The sequence below is a fragment of the Carassius carassius genome, chromosome 8 (assembly GCF_963082965.1).
Source record: "Carassius carassius chromosome 8, fCarCar2.1, whole genome shotgun sequence".
Taxonomy (NCBI): Eukaryota; Metazoa; Chordata; class Actinopteri; order Cypriniformes; family Cyprinidae; genus Carassius; species Carassius carassius.
In genome coordinates, this window is record NC_081762.1 from 32,765,513 (window position 1) to 32,784,827 (window position 19,315).

A 19,315-nucleotide genomic window follows, 5' to 3' on the forward strand; every position below is an offset into this window, starting at 1 on the left:
GGAAATGCAACATGTGCAGGGCAGGGATGCCTCCAGGACAGGATTGAAAACCACTGATTTAGGGATGTGTGAGTAAAAGGGCAGGAGCCAACTTGGAGAATGCAGGCATCGATCCCGCTACCTCTCGAATGCGAAGCGAGCGCTCTACCATTTCAGCTAATTCCCCTGGCCTTTCAAGAATGACGAGCATAGCTGGGAATGACAGGTTTGATGCAAAGAGGCTGTCCCTCCTCTGGGCTTGCTCTTTTGCACTGGCCGAGATTATGTTGTCGAATTAACAAAGAGATTAAGCTTTTGTGTTTAAGGACCTTCTCGGTCTTGTTACGCCAGTATGCATGTGTATGGATTCTTGTATTATGTAGGCTACCTTGGAACACTCGGGTCATGCAGACAACTTTTCACCTCTTTTGCTCACACTGACTTAAAGTCTAAGGAAGCGGTTCTCATTTCTAGTCCTCGCTCCCCCCAGGTCTGCATGTTTTGCATGTCTCTCTTTGTTAGCACACCTGATTCGGGTTGAAACGTGAAGCTTTATTGTCTCATTGGATTCACAAACATTATGGCAGGTTTTTTCAATCAGGCAGACACTGATGGCTAAGCCAGGCCGGTTAGCTCAGCTGGTTAGAGCTTGGTGCTAATAACGCCAAGGTTGCGAGTTCGATCCCCGTACTGGCCAGCTGTTTTTATTGTCTGGGGGCTCATCTCTGCTCTGCTCTTCAGCTCCGACAAAGAGTAGGGTGATCTCACTGAAATGACTGCTTGCTAAGCAGAGGTTTGTTGTAGCCGAAATAGCTCAGTTGGGAGAGCGTTAGACTGAAGATCTAAAGGTCCCTGGCTTGATCCCGGGTTTCGGCAACATCTCCCACACTTTTCCCTTTTTTGAGGCGGGCCATTGACCAAAAATCACTGGGTTCCAACCTCTCTGTATTACTGCTTCCCCACAGCCAGAGAGCTATCTGTTTCCAAGTTGGCCTCCAACTAAGCAGTTACGGTTCCATGGTGTAATGGTCAGCTCTCTGGGCTTTGAATCCAGCGATCTGAGTTCGAATCTCGGTGGAGCCTCTGTGCTTTCTTGCCGCAGGAAAAGCTAAAATAGCACTAGTTTGGCGATTGTTCCAGTGTTTGTGGCCCTGTGAGCAACAGCTGCACCAGTTAAGGTTCCATGGTGTAATGGTTAGCACTCTGGACTCTGAATCCAGTGATCCGAGTTCAAATCTCGGTGGGACCTATTTTGCCACAAGTTTGCGCAAGACAATGTCTAAAATACTTTTCGGTAAGGATGGCTGAAGCGAAACAGTCGTTCCGAAGCTTTGCGAGATCCCGAAGCGCAGATGTGTCGAAACACTGATCCGAAGCGTTATTCGAAACACCCATGTCACGTGTCTATGACCAAACGAAGCCTCGAAGTGTTTCGCTAATTGTTTCATCAGGTGTGGTCTGCCGAATCAGCGTTTGATTGGAACGGTCGGGAACAGACCACACAATCGCACATCTGTATAAAAGTGAAATAAACGCATTTTGACCTCATGGGTTTTTGTGAGAGGAGTTTTACTTTGAGATAGCGGATTTTTGGTGATATAGTGACATAGTGCGATTTGATTAGTTATAGGCAATTTAGACTTACATTTAAATTTACACAACACATTGACTGAGAGGCTAGAGACAGACAGAGTATACATATAGTGACACATTAATAGATACATAGATATAAATATATATAGACAGCTAGATTAATAGATAGATACATATATAGATAGATTACAGATACATATATAAATACATATATTATAGATAAATACATATATAGATAGATTATAGATACATATAAATACATATATTATAGATAAATACATATATAGATAGATTATAGATACATATATAAATACATATATTATAGATAGATACATATATAGATACATAGATTATAGATACATATCTAGATACATAGATCGATTCATATATAGATAGATAGATTTGGATAGATAGATAAAATGGAAGCTCCCCAGAAGAGATGCCGTACATCTGTGGTGTGGGAGCATTTCCATTTAGAAACCCCAAATAAAGTGAGATGTGTGTATTGTGATCGGCAGCTAGCCTACTGCAACATTACATCATCCATGATGCGCCATTTGAGGAGCACTCATCCTGCCATTTTGCAGGGTGCAGAGGATGGCATTCCCCCTGTACCTAGGCCTGCTACTGACACTGCTGGGCCATCTAAGCAAGGTATGCATTGTTTGGGATATAATTATAATTGAAATATAATTACAACCTTTTGGGACACTGTTTATAAAGTTTATAAGTTATATAAAGCACTGATTATAAATACTGGAAGGTTTCCAAATAATGAACCAGTAGGCTATACTTTTAATAGATGTGCACTAATTGAAGCTGTATTTTTCCAATGTATTTGTCTGAAAGTATGTTTTGTCTTCTCTTTTAAAAGTCAGACAGAGGGAATTGGATGAGGCTCTTATAAACATGGTGGTGAAGGATCTGCAGCCCTTCACCATCGTGGACGATGAGGGATTCAGGGCATTTGTGAACAAGCTTGATCCAAGCTATGTCCTCCCATCCCGGAAGGTGCTTAAAATAATGGTCAGCGAAAAGTACAACAAAGCCAAGGAGAAGACAATGGAGGACCTACAAAAGGCCGAATTTGTTAGCCTTACAGCTGACATGTGGTCCTCCATTAATATGGATGGATATCTTGGTGTGACTTGCCATTACATAACACCAGAGGCAAAAATGGCAACTGTTGTACTGGGTGTAAGGAGGTTTTACCAAACCCACACAGCCCAGCATCTCATGGAGGCTAAAGCCTTGCTAATGGCTGAGTGGGGAATAACCTCCAAAGTTCAGTGCATGGTGACTGACAATGCATCTAACATGATCCTAAGTGCCCAGCTACTCCACCTTCGCCATGTCCCATGTTTTGCTCATACTTTAAATTTGATTGTGAAAAAGGCACTAGATCAAACCCCAGTCATCAATGAAATACGCCAGAAGGCCAGAAAGATAGTGGGGTTGTTCAGATCCAGCTGCAAAGCAAAGGACAAGCTTGTGGAGATGCAGAGCTTGATGGGAAGACCAACTCTGAAACTGATACAGGTGGTTGACACGAGATGGAACAGCACATTTGACATGCTACAGCGCTTGTATGACCAACGTGAACCAGTGGCTGCTGCACTTTCCAACTTAAACAATGATACTGCTCCCCTGACAAGTATTGATTATGACATTATTGAACAATCATTGTCAATACTGCAACCATTCAAACTCGCAACAACAGAGATGTCAGAGGAAAAGAGAGTGTCTGCTTCAAAGCTTATACCACTGTACAGGATGTTGCAGCACAAGCTTGCACAGAAAAAAGGAAATGCAACGCAGGAATCAACTGTTCAATTAGGTAGGCCACAATGACCATACTACCCATGTGATTAACCATAACTGTCATATTATTGTCATTATTATAAATATGTGTTTCTCCTGTTTTGGCTCATAGGCTCACATCTGCAAGAAGGTCTGCACTCCAGATGTGGAGGTTATGAGAGTTTTAGAGCCTTGGCACTGGCTACACTGCTGGACCCAAGGTTCAAAAATGTGGCATTTGGAAATGCTGCCAAAGCCCAGGAAGCTGAAAAGCATATCACACTGGAGTGTGCTTCACTGATGCGTTCAAACACAAATCCTGGTGAGCAGTTTCAGTCTGTGTTATGTTATGTAATCTGAATCATGTAATATAATATATCCTTCATATATGCCGTCAGTTTAGGATTTGTTACTAATTGCTGTTTTCATTTTTATTCAGACCCAGAAATGTCAACATCACACCCATCATCATCATCATCATCACCATCACCATCAACATCAACACCAGTAGAAACACAGGACAGTTTATGGGAACTTTTTGATACTCGCATCCATCAAACCAAGATGATACACAATGCTACAGCTGATGCCACAGTGGAAGTGAAAAAATACATCAACGATGCGTATTTGCTCAGAACTCATGATCCACTAACTTACTGGAAAGAGAGAGCAGTAATCTTTCCTCATTTGTATGTCCTTGCAAAAAAATATCTTTGTATGCCAGCAACAAGTGTCCCTTGTGAGAGAATTTTTTCAAAGGCTGGAGAAATTATCTGTAAAAAAAGAAGTAGGCTAAGTCCTTCCACAGCAGATAAATTAATATTTTTGAATAAAAATCTCTAAAAAAGTGAGACATTGTGGCTTGATTTCTTTTATTAATATTCATTTTTCATGACCAAAATAACATTATGCACAGTGAGGAGCCTATAGGTTACAAGCTTCACATATTAGAACAATATAATAATAAAAAAACAACAAATTTTTTTAATGGCTCGTCAAGGTTGTTTCAGATCAACACCTGCAAGTGACCACTAGGTGTCACCGTTGAGACGGGTGTCGGATTGATTCAAAGCCTCGAAACAATATGGCACATTTGGTTCAACTGTTTCATTGGTTCACGAGGCCTCGATTTTGCCATCACTACTTTTCGGCACCTTTCAGTCCAAAAAAATTAACTAACGTAGAGAGTGTGGCCGCATTGCATCGATGCTCAGTCTGTTTCTTTAGGGCAGTGGTTCTCAAACCTGTCCTGGAGGCACCCCTGCCCTGCACATTTTTATTGTCTTTTATTGACACACCCACATAAGGTCTCGCGGTCTCTGCTAATGAGCTGATGATTTGAAACAGGTGTGTTAGATGAGGGAAACATTCAAAATGTGAAGGGCAGGGGTGCCTCCAGGACAGGTTTGACAACCACTGCTTTAGGGAACTGTGCGTAAAATGGCACTGTTTTGCAACCAATTTGCACAGGACCATGTCTGAAATACTTTTTGGCAGCTGTGAGCCCAAAAAAAGCTAACGTGGGAGTGTGGCAGCATTGCGTCAACGCTCAGTCGGTCTCTTTAGGGCAATGGTTATCAAACCTTACCTGGAGGCACCCCTGCCCTGAACATTTTGTATGTCTCCCTTATTAGACACACCCAAATCAGGTCTTGCAGTCTCTACTAATGAGGTGATGATTTGAAACAGGTGTGTTAGATGAGGGGAAATGCGAAATGTGCAGGGCAGGGATGCCTCCAGGACAGGATTGAAAACCACTGATCTAGGGATGTGTGAGTAAAAGGGCAGGAGCCAACTTGGAGAATGCGGGCATCGATCCCACTACCTCTCGCATGCTAAGCGAGCGCTCTACCATTTGAGCTAATTCCCCTGGCCTTTCAAGAATGACGAGCATAGCTGGGAATGACGACTTATATGCAAAGAGGCTGTCCCTCCTCTGGGCTTGCTCCTTTGCACTGGCCGAGATTATGTTGTCGAATTTACAAAGAGATTAAGCTTTTGTGTTTAAGGACCTTCTCGGTCTTGTTACGCCACTATGCATGTGTATGGATTCTTGTATTATGTAGGCTACCTTGGAACACTCGGATCATGCAGACAACTTCTCACCTCTTTTGCTCACACTGACTTAAAGTCTAAGGAAGCGGTTCTCAATTCTAGTCCTCGCTCCCCCCAGGTCTGCATGTTTTGCATGTCTCTCTTTGTTAGCACACCTGATTCGGGTTGAAACGTGAAGCTTTATTGTCTCATTGCATTCACAAACATTATAGCTGGTTTTTTTCAATCAGGCAGACACTAATGGCTAAGCCAGGCCGGTTAGCTCAGCTGATTAGTGCATGGTGCTAATAACGCCAAGGTCGCGGGTTCGATCCCCGTACTGGCCAGCTGTTTTTATTGTCTGGGGGCTCATCTCTGCTCTGCTCTTCAGCTCCGACAAAGAGTAGGGTGATCTCACTGAAATCCCTGCTTGCTAAGCAGAGGTTTGTTGTAGCCGAAATAGCTCAGTTGGGAGAGTGTTAGACTGAAGATCTAAAGGTCCCTGGCTCAATCCCAGGTTTGGCAACATCTCCCACACTTTTCCCTTTTTTGAGGCGGGCCATTGACCAAAAATCATTGGGTTCCAACCTCTCTGTATAACTGCTTCCCCACAGCCAGAGAGCTATCTGTTTCCAAGTTGGCCTCCAACCAAGCAGTTTTGGTTCCATGGTGTAATGGTCAGCACTCTGGGCTTTGAATCCAGTGATCTGAGTTCGAATCTCGGAGAAGCCTGTGTGCTTTCTTGCCGCAGGAAAAGATAAAACAGCACTAGTTTGGAGATGGTGCCAGTGTTTCTGGCCCTGTGAGCAACAGCTGCACCAGTTAAGGTTCCATGGTGTAATGGTTAGCACTCTGGACTCTGAATCAAGGGATCCATGTTCAAATCTCGGTGGGACCTATTTTGCCACCAGTTTGCGCAGGACAATTGCTGAAATACTTTTCGGCACCTTTTAGTCCAAAAAAATTAACTAACGTAGAGAGTGTGGCCGCATTGCATCGATGCTCAGTCTGTCTCTTTAGGGCAGTGGTTCTCAAACCTGTCCTGGAGGCACCCCTGCCCTGCACATTTTTATTGTCTCCCTTATTAGACACACCCAAATAAGGTCTCGCGGTCTCTACTAATGAGCTGATGATTTGAAACAGGTGTGTTAGATGAGGGAAACATTCAAAATGTGAAGGGCAGGGGTGCCTCCAGGACAGGTTTGAAAACCACTGCTTTAGGGAACTGTGCGTAAAATGGCACTGTTTTGCAACCAATTTGCACAGGACCATGTCTGAAATACTTTTTGGCAGCTGTGAGCCCAAAAAAAGCTAACGTGGGAGTGTGGCAGCATTGCGTCAACGTTCAGTCGGTCTCTTGAGGGCAATGGTTTTCAAACCTTTCCTGGAGGCACCCCTGCCCTGAACATTTTGTATGTCTCCCTTATTAGACACACCCAAATCAGGTCTTGCAGTCTCTACTAATGAGCTGATGATTTGAAACAGGTGTGTTAGATGAGGGGAAATGCGAAATGTGCAGGGCAGGGATGCCTCCAGGACAGGATTGAAAACCACTGATCTAGGGATGTGTGAGTAAAAGGGCAGGAGCCAACTTGGAGAATGCGGGCATCGATCCCGCTACCTCTCACATGCTAAGCGAGCGCTCTACCATTTGAGCTAATTCCCCTGGCCTTTCAAGAATGACGAGCATAGCTGGGAATGACGGGTTTGATGCAAAGAGGCTGTCCCTCCTCTGGGCTTGCTCCTTTGCACTGGCCGAGAATATGTTGTCGAATTAACAAAGAGATTAAGCTTTTGTGTTTAAGGACCTTCTCGGTCTTGTTACGCCAGTATGCATGTGTATGGATTCTTGTATTATGTAGGCTACCTTGGAACACTCGGATCATGCAGACAACTTCTCACCTCTTTTGCTCACACTGACTTAAAGTCTAAGGAAGCGGTTCTCAATTCTAGTCCTCACTCCCCCCAGGTCAGCATGTTTTGCATGTCTCTCTTTGTTAGCACACCTGATTCGGATAATCAGCTCATTAGAAGTGAGCTCCTAGTGATTGACATGGTCCCTACACACTGTTCATTGCTCCCCACTCCCTGAGCAGGGGAAATCCGTCAAAGTATACTTCACTTTGGAACATTGGTTCACGGATTTGTGCTGCGCAACTTCTTCACACATGGAGAATTGTGACATCATTTACCTCGATACACCACTGTATTACTCACTATGAATTGAACGTATACATACGCTTTGAACTTGAATCACGGAGGGATGTCATGTGATGTCCAGTTCTCAGGGCACTTACGTTCGAATGGAACAAATGTCTGAAGCTATACGAGAAACTTACAAAATGTGAAGAGCAGGGGGCGCGAGGACTGGAATTGAGGCCCGCTGGTCTAAGTGACATCTGACCATTTCAGCTGTCCTCCCTAACATCCCTCTACATGTTAGATACAGCCCAATTTTTAGGTCAATTAAGAGGCCAACTTGCATTCGTTAGCCTTTCACACTGTCTCGAGGACTTTGATTGCTTCCACAATAGTTCATGTTCCTTCTTTTTTTGATGCTTAAATAGCTCTTTTTTCTTGGCTTTGGGCAAGAATCCTCGTTGGTCTAGGGGTATGATTCTCGCTTTAGGTGCAAGAGGTCCCGGGTTCAAATCCCGGACGAGCCCTTGTTCAGGTTAAAACGTGAAGCTATATTGTCTCATTGCATTCACAAACATTATGGCAGGTTTTTTTTCAATCAGGCAGACACTGATGGCTAAGTTAGCTCAGCTGGTTAGAGCGTGTTCGATCCCCGTACTGGCCAGCTGTTTTTATTGTCTGGGGGCTCATCTCTGCTCTGCTCTTCAGCTCCGACAATGAGTAGGGTGATCTCACTGAAATCCCTTGCTAAGCAGAGGTCTGTTGTAGCCGAAATAGCTCAGTTGGGAGACCGTGAGACTGAAGATCTAAAGGTCCCTTGTTCGGTCCCGGGTTTCAGCAACATCTCCCACTCTTTTCCCTTTTTTGAGGCGGGCCATTGACCAAAAAATCACTGGGTTCCAACCTCTCTGTATAACTGCTTCCCCACAGCCAGAGAGCTATCTGTTTCCAAGTTGGCCTCCAACCAAGCAGTTTCGGTTCCATGGTGTAATTGTCAGCACTCTGAACTCTGAATCCAGTGATCTGAGTTCAAATCTCGGTGGGACCTAGTTTGCGCAGGACAATGTCTGAAATACTTTTCTGCACCTTTTAGTCCAAAAAAATTAACTAACGTAGAGAGTGTGGCCGCATTGCATCGATGCTCAGTCTGTTTCTTTAGGGCAGTGGTTCTCAAACCTGTCCTGGAGGCACCCCTGCCCTGCACATTTTTATTGTCTCCCTTATTAGACACACCCAAATAAGGTCTTGCGGTCTCTACTAATGAGCTGATGATTTGAAACAGGTGTGTTAGATGAGGGGAAATGTGAAATGTGCAGGGCAGGGATGCCTCCAGGACAGGATTGAAAACCACTGATCTAGGGATGTGTGAGTAAAAGGGCAGGAGCCAACTTGGAGAATGCGGGCATCGATCCCGCTACCTCTCGCTTGCGCCTACTGCTTCCCACCGACTGAGCCAAAGTAAGCACAAAGTAAGCCCACATGAGCCAATCGCGTTTCGCCTGTGGCTTACTTTTGACCAATAGCGTTTCGCCTGTGGCTTACTTTTGACCAATCGCGTTTCGCCTGTGGCTTACTTTTTACCAATCGCGTTTCGCCTGTGGCTTACTTTTGAACAATCGCGTTTCTCTTCCGTGGCTTACTTTTGATCAATCGCGTTTCTCTCCTGTGGCCTCCTTTTGACCAATCGCCGTTGTTGTCATCTTTGTTAAAGGTAAGGCTATTACTTCATTAATTGAAAACTGGTCATTATTTGTTCATATACAGTGTGTATTTTTGGAAAATGAATCGTGTCAGTATAGCTAGCTAGCATGTACAGTTCATGCTTTCTTCAGTACCTGTGAACCTGTAACTTTTCACATGATAAATGATCAGATAAGTTAAATTTATCGACCGTCAGCTAATTAAGCTATGCTACTGTCAACAATGATGTGTTTATTGTCTAAGAAATCATGGTTTCTGGGCCCTATGAATGAAAATAATGATTAAACTATTTACATTTATATTTGGTATTAACACATAATAACACACACACATTTTAATTGTAAAAATCGTTACCAAATTGTTGTGGAGATATGGAAAACTGCATTTACCAAGAAATAATTGATATTTTCTAAAATAATGTAATAATAATGACTTTTTTTATAAAAAAACATTGAGAGTCTTAACTAAAAACAAACAAAAAAGGCCAAATGTATCCATATGGGCCAAAGTATGTGGGAATAGTGCTCATTTTAATTTAGGTAGACCAGAAAGTTAAAAACACAGAAAAATGGCTGAGATTTTAAGAGGTAAAAGCACCTGGTGTAACCCTGGGGTAAGATGACAACATTTGAAGTATGATATATTTAATGTAATATTTTGTAGCCTGGTGTGTGTGTAATCATGGTTTAAGATGACAGCATTGAAAATAAAAGGAAATTTCAGACTTCATATTGACGTTACATATTTTATATGTCAGGGATTCCTGTCCTTTGTAGAAAACTCATCTTCAGGACAGTTTATGTCATGGCCATGTTTATTACCACAGTAATATAGTTTATGCGTAGCTTGTTAAATTATTGTTACACACTTAACATACAGGTGTCTTTTAGATTGCAAAAGGTAGTAGTCTTTTTCTGATTTTCATTTCAGAAAATGTATGCATATCCCTCTTTTCAACGGCAATCGGCAACATCAAGCCGACTCCTCATGGCACCTTCGGCGGAGGCGAGGCGCCTTGAAAATGTGGAGTCTGGAAGGGCCAAACCTAAGGAGGAGGTGCTGTCAGAGGCCAGTACTTTTGTCAGCACAAACGGTGGAGACCCCAGTGACCAGTTTTTAGTACTGGCTCACTGCAAACTTCAGTTTGGGAAGTACCAGGGCCAGAGATTTAGATGGCTCCTGGAAAACTCTCTGGGGTATGCCGTGTATTTGGTGCTCAGCATTTCCAATGAGACGACGCAGACAACACCCCTGACAGAAAATAAACAACTGTTCCTACAGTACACTTCTCAAATTAGAGAGATGGCAGAAGAAGTGGAGAAGTATCAGAGGAAGCAGGAAATGCAGGCAGAAGCCCGGGCAACTGGAGACCAGGGCTGCTTGATGGTGGAGTTTGGTGACTTCCAGGGCCGGTCCATGAAAGATGTTTATGAGGACCAGAGCAAGGAGGCTCAAGCCCTCATCAGGTACCTCGTTAAGGCAGATGCCAGGCCCAAAACCAACATGGCCATTTTCAAGACATATGTCCTGAAAAGACGGGCTTCTGCTGTGGGCACCAGCGTAAGTCAGCCTGCACCTCACGCTGCAACCTCCAGTGCTTCTGCAACCACTGCACCTCCACCTGCAGCTATCCAAACTGGTGTACAGAAGACCGCAACTGTGAAAGCGCTGTTGGCACGTGGCAAAAATTTGTCGCCTTCACAGCTGGCGAAAAAACTCACGTCACCAGTTAAAGCCTGTGAGTAGGAGTGTGAATATAGAATTTTACCTACAGCATTTCTACATATATTAATTTATCATTATGGCAAACTTGTCAACTTGCCGTTTCCAGATCCATTATTGCAGTCCACTTTACCTCCTCCAGCAGCAGAACCCCCAGCCAAACATTTGCCCCCCATGCAGCTTTTCGCTACTGGTAAGTAAGCACCATCTTACATATGTTTGTCTCTGTGTATTGTTCACAATGATAGTTTTAACATTTGTGCTCCAGGCAAGTCCGTTCCCACTGCTGAAGATGACGATGAGGAGCTGGTATTTGCTGCATCACAATGTGAAGCACAGCTAAATACAGGTGTGGCATATGACACAAATGCACATATTACAAGAATGTTTTGTGAAAACACACTGAGAAGCGTTATTTCTTGGGGGAAAATAATCAACATTTTAAAATATGTTTTGTTTACAATACAGAATTATATCATATCATGCCTCAAGCGGGATGCTTTCTTTGAGTGCACTTCTTCAAAACGTAAGGATGTTCCAAGGTGTCAGTGTATTTATTTGCGTTTCCGAACTTACCCGTTGTTAGATAATCACCAGATAACTTTTATTATCAATATTTAGAACAGTTGTGAACATTTTGTTCAAGATTCTTTGATGAATAGAAGGATCCAAGATAAGAGTTTATCTGTAATAAAAAGCTTTTTTAACATTATACACTATACCATCCAAAAGTGTGGAGTCAGAACATTTAAATCATTATATATTTAGTATTAAATTATAGAAATTAATACTTTTATTTAGCAAAGACGCATTAAATAGATGATAAAGACATTTATAATGTTACAATATATACTGAACTTTCTATTCATCAAAGAAACCTAAACAAAAAATCTCTAGGAGCTATTTTTAACCTAATAATAATAATAATAATATAGCACCCGGCACCCGTTTTTTTTAGCAGCAAATTGTAATGATTTCTGAAGAATCGTGTGCCCTGAGTAATGATGCTAAAATTCAGCATTGAAATCACAAGACTGAATTACTTTTTTAAATATATTCAAATGGATAGCAGTTATTTTAAATAGTAAAAATATTTCAAAATATTACTGCTTTTGTTGTATTTTGAATCAAATAAATGCAGACTTAAAAAAAACACCTTGCTTGTAGTGTATTTGGAATAAAACGAGACTGAAACAAAATAAAGCCCTTAGAGTGTCTTACCTGAGCCTCGCCGGAGACACTGCTTCCAGTGTCAGATGGCTGTGACAGCACAGAAGAGGCAGGGGCGAGATGCTGTCCCTCTCCTCCAGATGATGTGGACGGCTCAGCCAGTGATGCTGGGGACTGAGGCAGAGGCAAAGATGAGGGGCTGTTTCTGAGATCACGGCAGGGGTCATCCTCATACAGCACTGGAACTGTGATGTCCTCCATGCTCTCTTCCTCAAACCCCTCATCTAGCAGGTCCTGATCATCAACCTCCTCCACCAGCCGGTCTTCCTCCTCTGGGTTCTGGAGCACTGGAGTCAGTGTTTTGCCAGTCTGGCTGTAAAGGTACTCGATTCCCAGCAATTCACCTACAATAATAAAATAATAAAAAAAGAAAAAAGTGCTCTTAATAATTTATCAATTACATTGGAGGGTAAATAGATAATTTAATAGAATATTGCAAACGAACAAATTAAATTTCTTACCTGTATATGCTCCAGGAGGGCGATAGCGCTCATCCCAGGGCTTCCCAAAGACTGTTCGGCTAAGCCGGTCCACAGCCTCTCTCATGGCACTGCCATATGTCCGAATGGAGGACGCCCGTTTTATGGCATCTTCCATTCGGTCATCATTCCAACGCATCAAGCCCTCAAGGAGATAGGCCTGAAAATGCGCATCGCTGGCACTGGTTCCTAAAAGTTAAATAATATTAAAAAATATATAAAAAAGGGTTTTATATGTCACATATGTACAATATATGTACTACACATAAGGTGCTCTGAAGTAACTTGTATACTACATTTAATAGAGTTGTGTAACTAAATTAAAAATGATTGTCACTTATTCCTGTATTACTAGTGACTTGTTAGTCAAGACAGCTTTGTCAATGCTAATGACATTAAAAAGTAATTGTAATGTAGAGTGTGACATTTATTAATGCGGCATTACTTTAAAGTGATGGAAGCAGTTACAGTGCTTATATTTTCTACAGAAAAATAATAATCCATATGCATGTAATACCTGGAATAAAATGGTTCAGGTGGAGGTGGAACGACTCCAAGGAGGTAGAGCCACGAGCACACCTGTAGCAGCACAGCTCCACGCTGCCTTTCTTCAGTGTCCCTGTCTTCATGTACAGCGGAAAGTCCTCTGGGTCTTGTATACACTGGACGTGCTTGCGCTGTTCCTTCCATATCTGCTGGATCCGTTCGTGGTCCAGCAGAGGAACTCCCAGGGTGTCCTTCCCATCCGCACTGTCAAACTGATCAATCAGTGACCCAATCAATCTGGCGGTCTCCTCCACCCCCCTGGTCCTCCTCCGGCAGTGCAGTGCCAACTCCCTCCGGGTAATGCGAGCACTGACCGCCTTTTCTGAGATGTGGCCAGTCTTCTTTGCCGCCAGGTCACTCTCTTTTGCAGAGCGAAGAGCAGCCACATCCTCTGGATCCCACTGAAAGATGCACGTGGACAGACGTGCCATGAAGATCCCGTAGAGTGGATGAGCCTCTGTCGTGACACCTGCAGCAAATCGCCGCATGAAGTGCCAGATGTCGAGGCGCACTACAAGCTCATCCCACTCCGAAAAAATGATCTTCACCCGCGATTGGCCATAATGACTGCAGCAGTCCCTGTCCACGTACATCACTTTTGGGGCTGCCTCTCCTGCCTCTCGGTAGCGTTTCATCAGACCAGCTGCCATGGAGTCCAGTCCATGTCCCTCGGCAGCTGTCAGCACAGAGACAAGGACCTGGCCGTGTTCATTTCCGACATTTGTGCACCAGGCAGCTGTTCCTGAAGCAGCACCGGCAAGTTTCTTTGTGACCTATTGGGAAAAATAAAAGATGTGCTCTTTATGTACGCACATCACACACATATCCATATCTGGCAAATTTCTGGATATAAACAGGGCTTTGATACCTTTTTTGTCGAATCCATCTTGAGAACACAGCCAAAGACAGATGTTAATTTGGCCTTGACCTCGTGCAGTCGCCCCAGAACATCCCTGGAATACACGGCTAACAGCCACTTAGGTTTAGGCAGGGCAGGTAAAAGTGGAGGATCAGCAAACACAGGAGGCTGAACAAGGGAGGACCTTGTGAATGGTTCGCAGGCAGTCAGGTACTGCAAGACACGCTGTGTCCATGCCTCACTGTGCTGTTCCATCAGCTTCCTGTAAAGCTGAGTCACACTGTTGCCCAGTGTCCTCTCCCTCATCATCCTCAGCACCCGGTTGTCACATGAGTATCTAAGGAAACAACAATATAATCATGCAAATGCTTTAGTTGGTAAAAAATAACCCATATAAAAGCACCTAATAATGAATGATTGTCATTATGAATTACCTGTATGTCAGCAAAGCTGGAAACTGACTGCGGTGGCCCATATCCAGCTGTCCTAGGATGTTCTTAGATCAGGCAGGATATTTCTTTTTGCAGCGTTTGCACTCCAGATACTCAGTGGCAAGGTCATACCACCCGTCGATGTCCAAGACCTTACGCACGGTACGGTAAATTCCTGCCGCTGTTAGTCTGTGCTTACCACAGTCTGGGCGAACACAGACAAGAGGAAATAACCACATCTTCAGCGGCATCCATAAGAAAAGGGGCCGACAGAAGAAGAGTGTGACGAGTGGTGCGGGGCCGAGGGACATGGGAGCGAGGCCGGGGGAGTGATTGGAGATGAACTACACCTGTTCGTCCCACCGGTCTCGAGGCCCATGGAGGAGATGGAAGGATATAAAACTGGAGCGACGACAGTGAAGGACGAGAGAGGACCAGGCCTGGGCTTTTAGTTGTGTTTTGGTTTTTATTTTATGCGCACCAGTCGTCCGTGAGGGGCTGGTGCGCTGTTTTGTGTTTATTTTGTTATTAAAATGTTTTTGATTGTCCGCCGGTTCCCGCCTCCTTCTTCCGGATGAATAGGAAGGTTTATTCATTACAGTGGTGCCGAAGCCCGGGAGAAGGAGGGACGCGCTGCTGAAGATCCCTCGCCGCTGTGGTGAATCCGCGGTGCCATCGAGCTGGCGAGGAGTGTGCCGCCATGGACGCTCGAGGCGGTGGACTGGAGCGAGTTGCCGGGGACGGGCGAGCTCGCTACCGGCCGCCCACGATGTGGAGAGACGGCTGCCGTCCGTGAGGGAGCGGAGGAGTCGGCGCCGTTCGCCAGGTGGCCGGAGCCTGCTGCCTCCGCCGGAACGGGGAGGAGCAGGGAACGGGGGACTCCTGCCGGCTGCCCAAAACCGGAGGAGCCGTCGCCGTCCACCGGGCGGCGGAGGAGTGTCGTGCCGTCCGCCGAGGGCCGTCCAGTGCCACCGCCAGGCACCGCGGAGGAGATCACCCAGCTGGTGGAGGGCCGAGCAGCGGTGCGTCTGGGAACCGGAATTATTATTTTATTTTTTTCCTCTCTCCCCTCTCTCGTCTCTGTCGCTCCTCCTTCCATCTCCTTTTCTCTCGCCTCGCCTGTCCTACCCCCAGGTTCCCGCAGGTCCCCGTGAGCGGCCCCCCCGGAGGGAGGGGGGGGGGAGTAGAGCGCAGTCTCGGGAGTACCCCCCGGCCTGCGAGGGGCGATGGGGGTATGTGACGAGTGGGGCGGGGCCGAGGGACATGGGAGCGAGGCCGGGGGAGTGATTGGAGATGAACTACACCTGTTCGTCCCACCGGTCTCGAGGCCCATGGAGGAGATGGAAGGATATAAAACTGGAGCGACGACAGTGAAGGACGAGAGAGGACCAGGCCTGGGCTTTTAGTTGTGTTTTGGTTTTTATTTTATGCGCACCAGTCGTCCGTGAGGGGCTGGTGCGCTGTTTTGTGTTTATTTTGTTATTAAAATGTTTTTGATTGTCCGCCGGTTCCCGCCTCCTTCTTCCGGATGAATATGAAGGTTGATATCGTTACAAAGAGGTCAGGTGAGGCAGGGGGCTGAGTGTTTATTAAAGGGGGCTGAGGAGGATACCACCAAAGTTTCAGCTGGGACACTAGTTCTGACTTGCCGGTTCGTGGGTTGGCCTTAAATAGTGTGTTCCGGATCCACTCATGCTGGAAAGGTGGAAGTTGATCTTTCCAGTGACTTGGAAGCTCAGCTGGTGGCTGGTGATGTGAAGGAGTTGGTGCCTTGGCAGTTTCCACTGATGGTGATGGACCAGCACAGTCCTCTGAGTGAATAGTAAAAAAAAATCAATAAGGATGACTGTTGCATTTGATAGTAATATGCCATTAATGCAGCGGACAAACAGCCTGCAAAGCAAAATTTTTGGACATGTATTCATAATTATTATGTTATATTTAGGAACGAGAGTGAAGAAAGTGGTACTAGTGTTAAGAAAGCAAAGAACACAGCATACACTATATTAATTTAAGGAGAATGAGGATCAGATGGAATGGAGGAAGGAAAATGTGGTGTGATGAATTAAGTGTAAAGCAACGAAGCCCACGGACATGAAGCATACACACAGATAGAGTAAGGAAAAACTGTTCCTCTAATCATTAGAATAATGAATCTCCACCATCCTGTCTGCTCAGGGAGAGCTGAAGAGTGTGTGAGAAGAGCAAGCGGTGTGAAAAAGTTATCTGGTGATTATCTAACAACGGGTAAGTTCGGAAACGCAAATAAATACACTGACACCTTGGAACATCCTTACGGTTTTGAAGTGCACTCAAAGAAAGCATCCCGCTTGAGGCATGATATGATATAATTCTGTATTGTAAACAAAACATATTTTAAAATGTTGATTATTTTCCCCCAAGAAATACCGCTTCTCAGTGTGTTTTCACAAAACATTCTTGTAATATGTGCATTTGTGTCATATGCCACACCTGTATTTAGCTGTGCTTCACATTGTGATGCAGCAAATACCAGCTCCTCATCGTCATCTTCAGCAGTGGGAACGGACTTGCCTGGAGCACAAATGTTAAAACTATCATTGTGAACAATACACAGAGATAAAAAACATATGTAAGATGGTGCTTACTTACCAGTAGCGAAAAGCTGCATGGGGGGCAAATGTTTGGCTGGGGGTTCTGCTGCTGGAGGAGGTAAAGTGCACTGCAATAATGGATCTGGAAACGGCAAGTTGACAAGTTTGCCATAATGATAAATTAATATATGTAGAAATGCTGTAGGTAAAATTCTATATTCACACTCCTACTCACAGGCTTTAACTGGTGACGTGAGTTTTTTCGCCAGCTGTGTAGGCGACAAATTTTTGCCACGTGCCAACAGCGCTTTCACAGTTGCAGTCTTCTGTACACCAGTTTGGATAGCTGCAGGTGGAGGTGCAGTGGTTGCAGAAACACTGGAGGTTGCAGCGTGAGGTGCAGGCTGACGTACGCTGGTGCCCACAGCAGAAACCCGTCTTTTCAAGACATATGTCTTGAAAATGGCCATGTTGGTTTTGGGCCTGGCATCTGCCTTAACGAGGTACCTGATGAGGGCTTGAGCCTCCTTGCTCTGGTCCTCATAAACATCTTTCATGGACCGGCCCTGGAAGTCACCAAACTCCACCATCAAGCAGCCCTGGTCTCCAGTTGCCCGGGCTTCTGTCTGCATTTCCTGCTTCCGCTGATACTTCTCCACTTCTTCTGCCATCTCTCTAATTTGAGAAGTGTACTGTAGGAACAGTTGTTTATTTTCTGACAGGGGTGTTGTCTGCGCCGTCTCATTGGAAATGCTGAGCACCAAATACACGGCATACCCCAGAGAGTTTTCCAGGAGCCATCTAAATCTCTGGCCCTGGTACTTCCCAAACTGAAGTTTGCAGTGAGCCAGTACTAAAAATTGGTCACTGGGGTCTCCACTGTTTGTGCTGACAAAAGTACTGGCCTCTGACAGCACCTCCTCCTTAGGTTTGGCCCTTCCAGACTCCACATTTTCAAGGCGCCTCGCCTTCACCGAAGGTGCCATGAGGAGTCGGCTTGATGTTGCCGATTGCCTTTGAAAAGAGGGATATGCATACATTTTCTGAAATGAAAATCAGAAAAAGACTACTACCTTTTGCAATCTAAAAGACACCTGTATGTTAAGTGTGTAACAATAATTTAACAAGCTACGCATAAACTATATTACTGTGGTAATAAACATGGCCATTACATAAACTGTCCTGAAGATGAGTTTTCTACAAAGGACAGGAATCCCTGACATATAAAATATGTAACGTCAATATGAAGTCTGAAATTTCCTTTTATTTTCAATGCTGTCATCTTCAACCATGATTACACACACACCAGGCTACAAAATATTACATTAAATATATCATACTTCAAATGTTGTCATCTTACCCCAGGGTTACACCAGGTGCTTTTACCTCTTAAAATCTCAGCCATTTTTCTGTGTTTTTAACTTTCTGGTCTACCTAAATTAAAATGAGCACTATTCCCACATACCTTGGCCCCCTTTGGATACATTTGGCCTTTTTTTGTTTGTTTTTAGTTAAGACTCTCAATGTTTTTTTTATAAAAAAAAGTCATTATTATTACATTATTTTAGAAAATATCAATTATTCTGCTTAGCAAGCAGTGATTTCAGTGAGATCACCCTACTCTTTGTCGGAACTGAAGAGCAGAGCAGAGATGAGCCCCCAGACAATAAAAACAGCTGGCCAGTACGGGGATCGAACCCGCGACCTTGGCGTTATTAGCACCACGCTCTAACCAGCTGAGCTAACCGGCCTGGCTTAGCCATCCATGTCTGCCTGATTGGAAAAAACCTGCCATAATGTTTGTGAATGCAATGAGACAATAAAGCTTCACGTTCTAACCTGAACAAGGGCCCATCCAGGATTTGAACCCGGGACCTCTCGCACCCAAAGCGAGAATCATACCCCTAGACCAACGAACCTTCTTTCCCTAAGACAAGAAAAAGTGTTATTCCAGCATCAACAAAAGAAGGAACATGAACTAACGTGGAAGCAATCAAAGTCCTCGAGACAGTGTGAAAGGCTAACGAATGCAAGTTGGCCTCTTAATTGACCTAAAAATGGGGCTGTATCTAACATGTAGAGGGATGTTTGGAAGGACAGCTGAAACGGTCAGATGTCACTTAGACCAGCGGGTCTCAATTCCAGTCCTCGCGCCCCCTGCTCTTCACATTTTGTAAGTTTCTTGTATAGCTTCAGACATTTGTTCCATTCGAACGTAAGTGCCCTGAG

The 19,315-nt window shown here is 44.6% G+C and overlaps 7 non-coding genes across 7 annotated transcripts; 4 read left to right on the forward strand and 3 right to left on the reverse strand.

The window, feature by feature from the left end:
- Positions 1-602: 602 nt before the first annotated feature.
- trnai-aau (transfer RNA isoleucine (anticodon AAU)) lies at positions 603-676 on the forward strand. Its single transcript has one exon. It is a non-coding gene; the product is annotated as a tRNA-Ile (tRNA).
- A 106-nt stretch (positions 677-782) lies between these two features.
- Positions 783-855, forward strand: trnaf-gaa (transfer RNA phenylalanine (anticodon GAA)). Its single transcript has one exon. It is a non-coding gene; the product is annotated as a tRNA-Phe (tRNA).
- A 301-nt stretch (positions 856-1,156) lies between these two features.
- On the forward strand, positions 1,157-1,228 carry trnaq-cug (transfer RNA glutamine (anticodon CUG)). The gene has a single exon. It is a non-coding gene; the product is annotated as a tRNA-Gln (tRNA).
- A 3,941-nt stretch (positions 1,229-5,169) lies between these two features.
- On the reverse strand, positions 5,170-5,242 carry trnaa-agc (transfer RNA alanine (anticodon AGC)). Its single transcript has one exon. It is a non-coding gene; the product is annotated as a tRNA-Ala (tRNA).
- A 437-nt stretch (positions 5,243-5,679) lies between these two features.
- trnai-aau (transfer RNA isoleucine (anticodon AAU)) lies at positions 5,680-5,753 on the forward strand. The gene has a single exon. It is a non-coding gene; the product is annotated as a tRNA-Ile (tRNA).
- A 13,010-nt stretch (positions 5,754-18,763) lies between these two features.
- trnai-aau (transfer RNA isoleucine (anticodon AAU)) lies at positions 18,764-18,837 on the reverse strand. The gene has a single exon. It is a non-coding gene; the product is annotated as a tRNA-Ile (tRNA).
- Positions 18,838-18,933: 96 nt separating this feature from the next.
- Positions 18,934-19,005, reverse strand: trnap-ugg (transfer RNA proline (anticodon UGG)). Its single transcript has one exon. It is a non-coding gene; the product is annotated as a tRNA-Pro (tRNA).
- Positions 19,006-19,315: the final 310 nt, after the last annotated feature.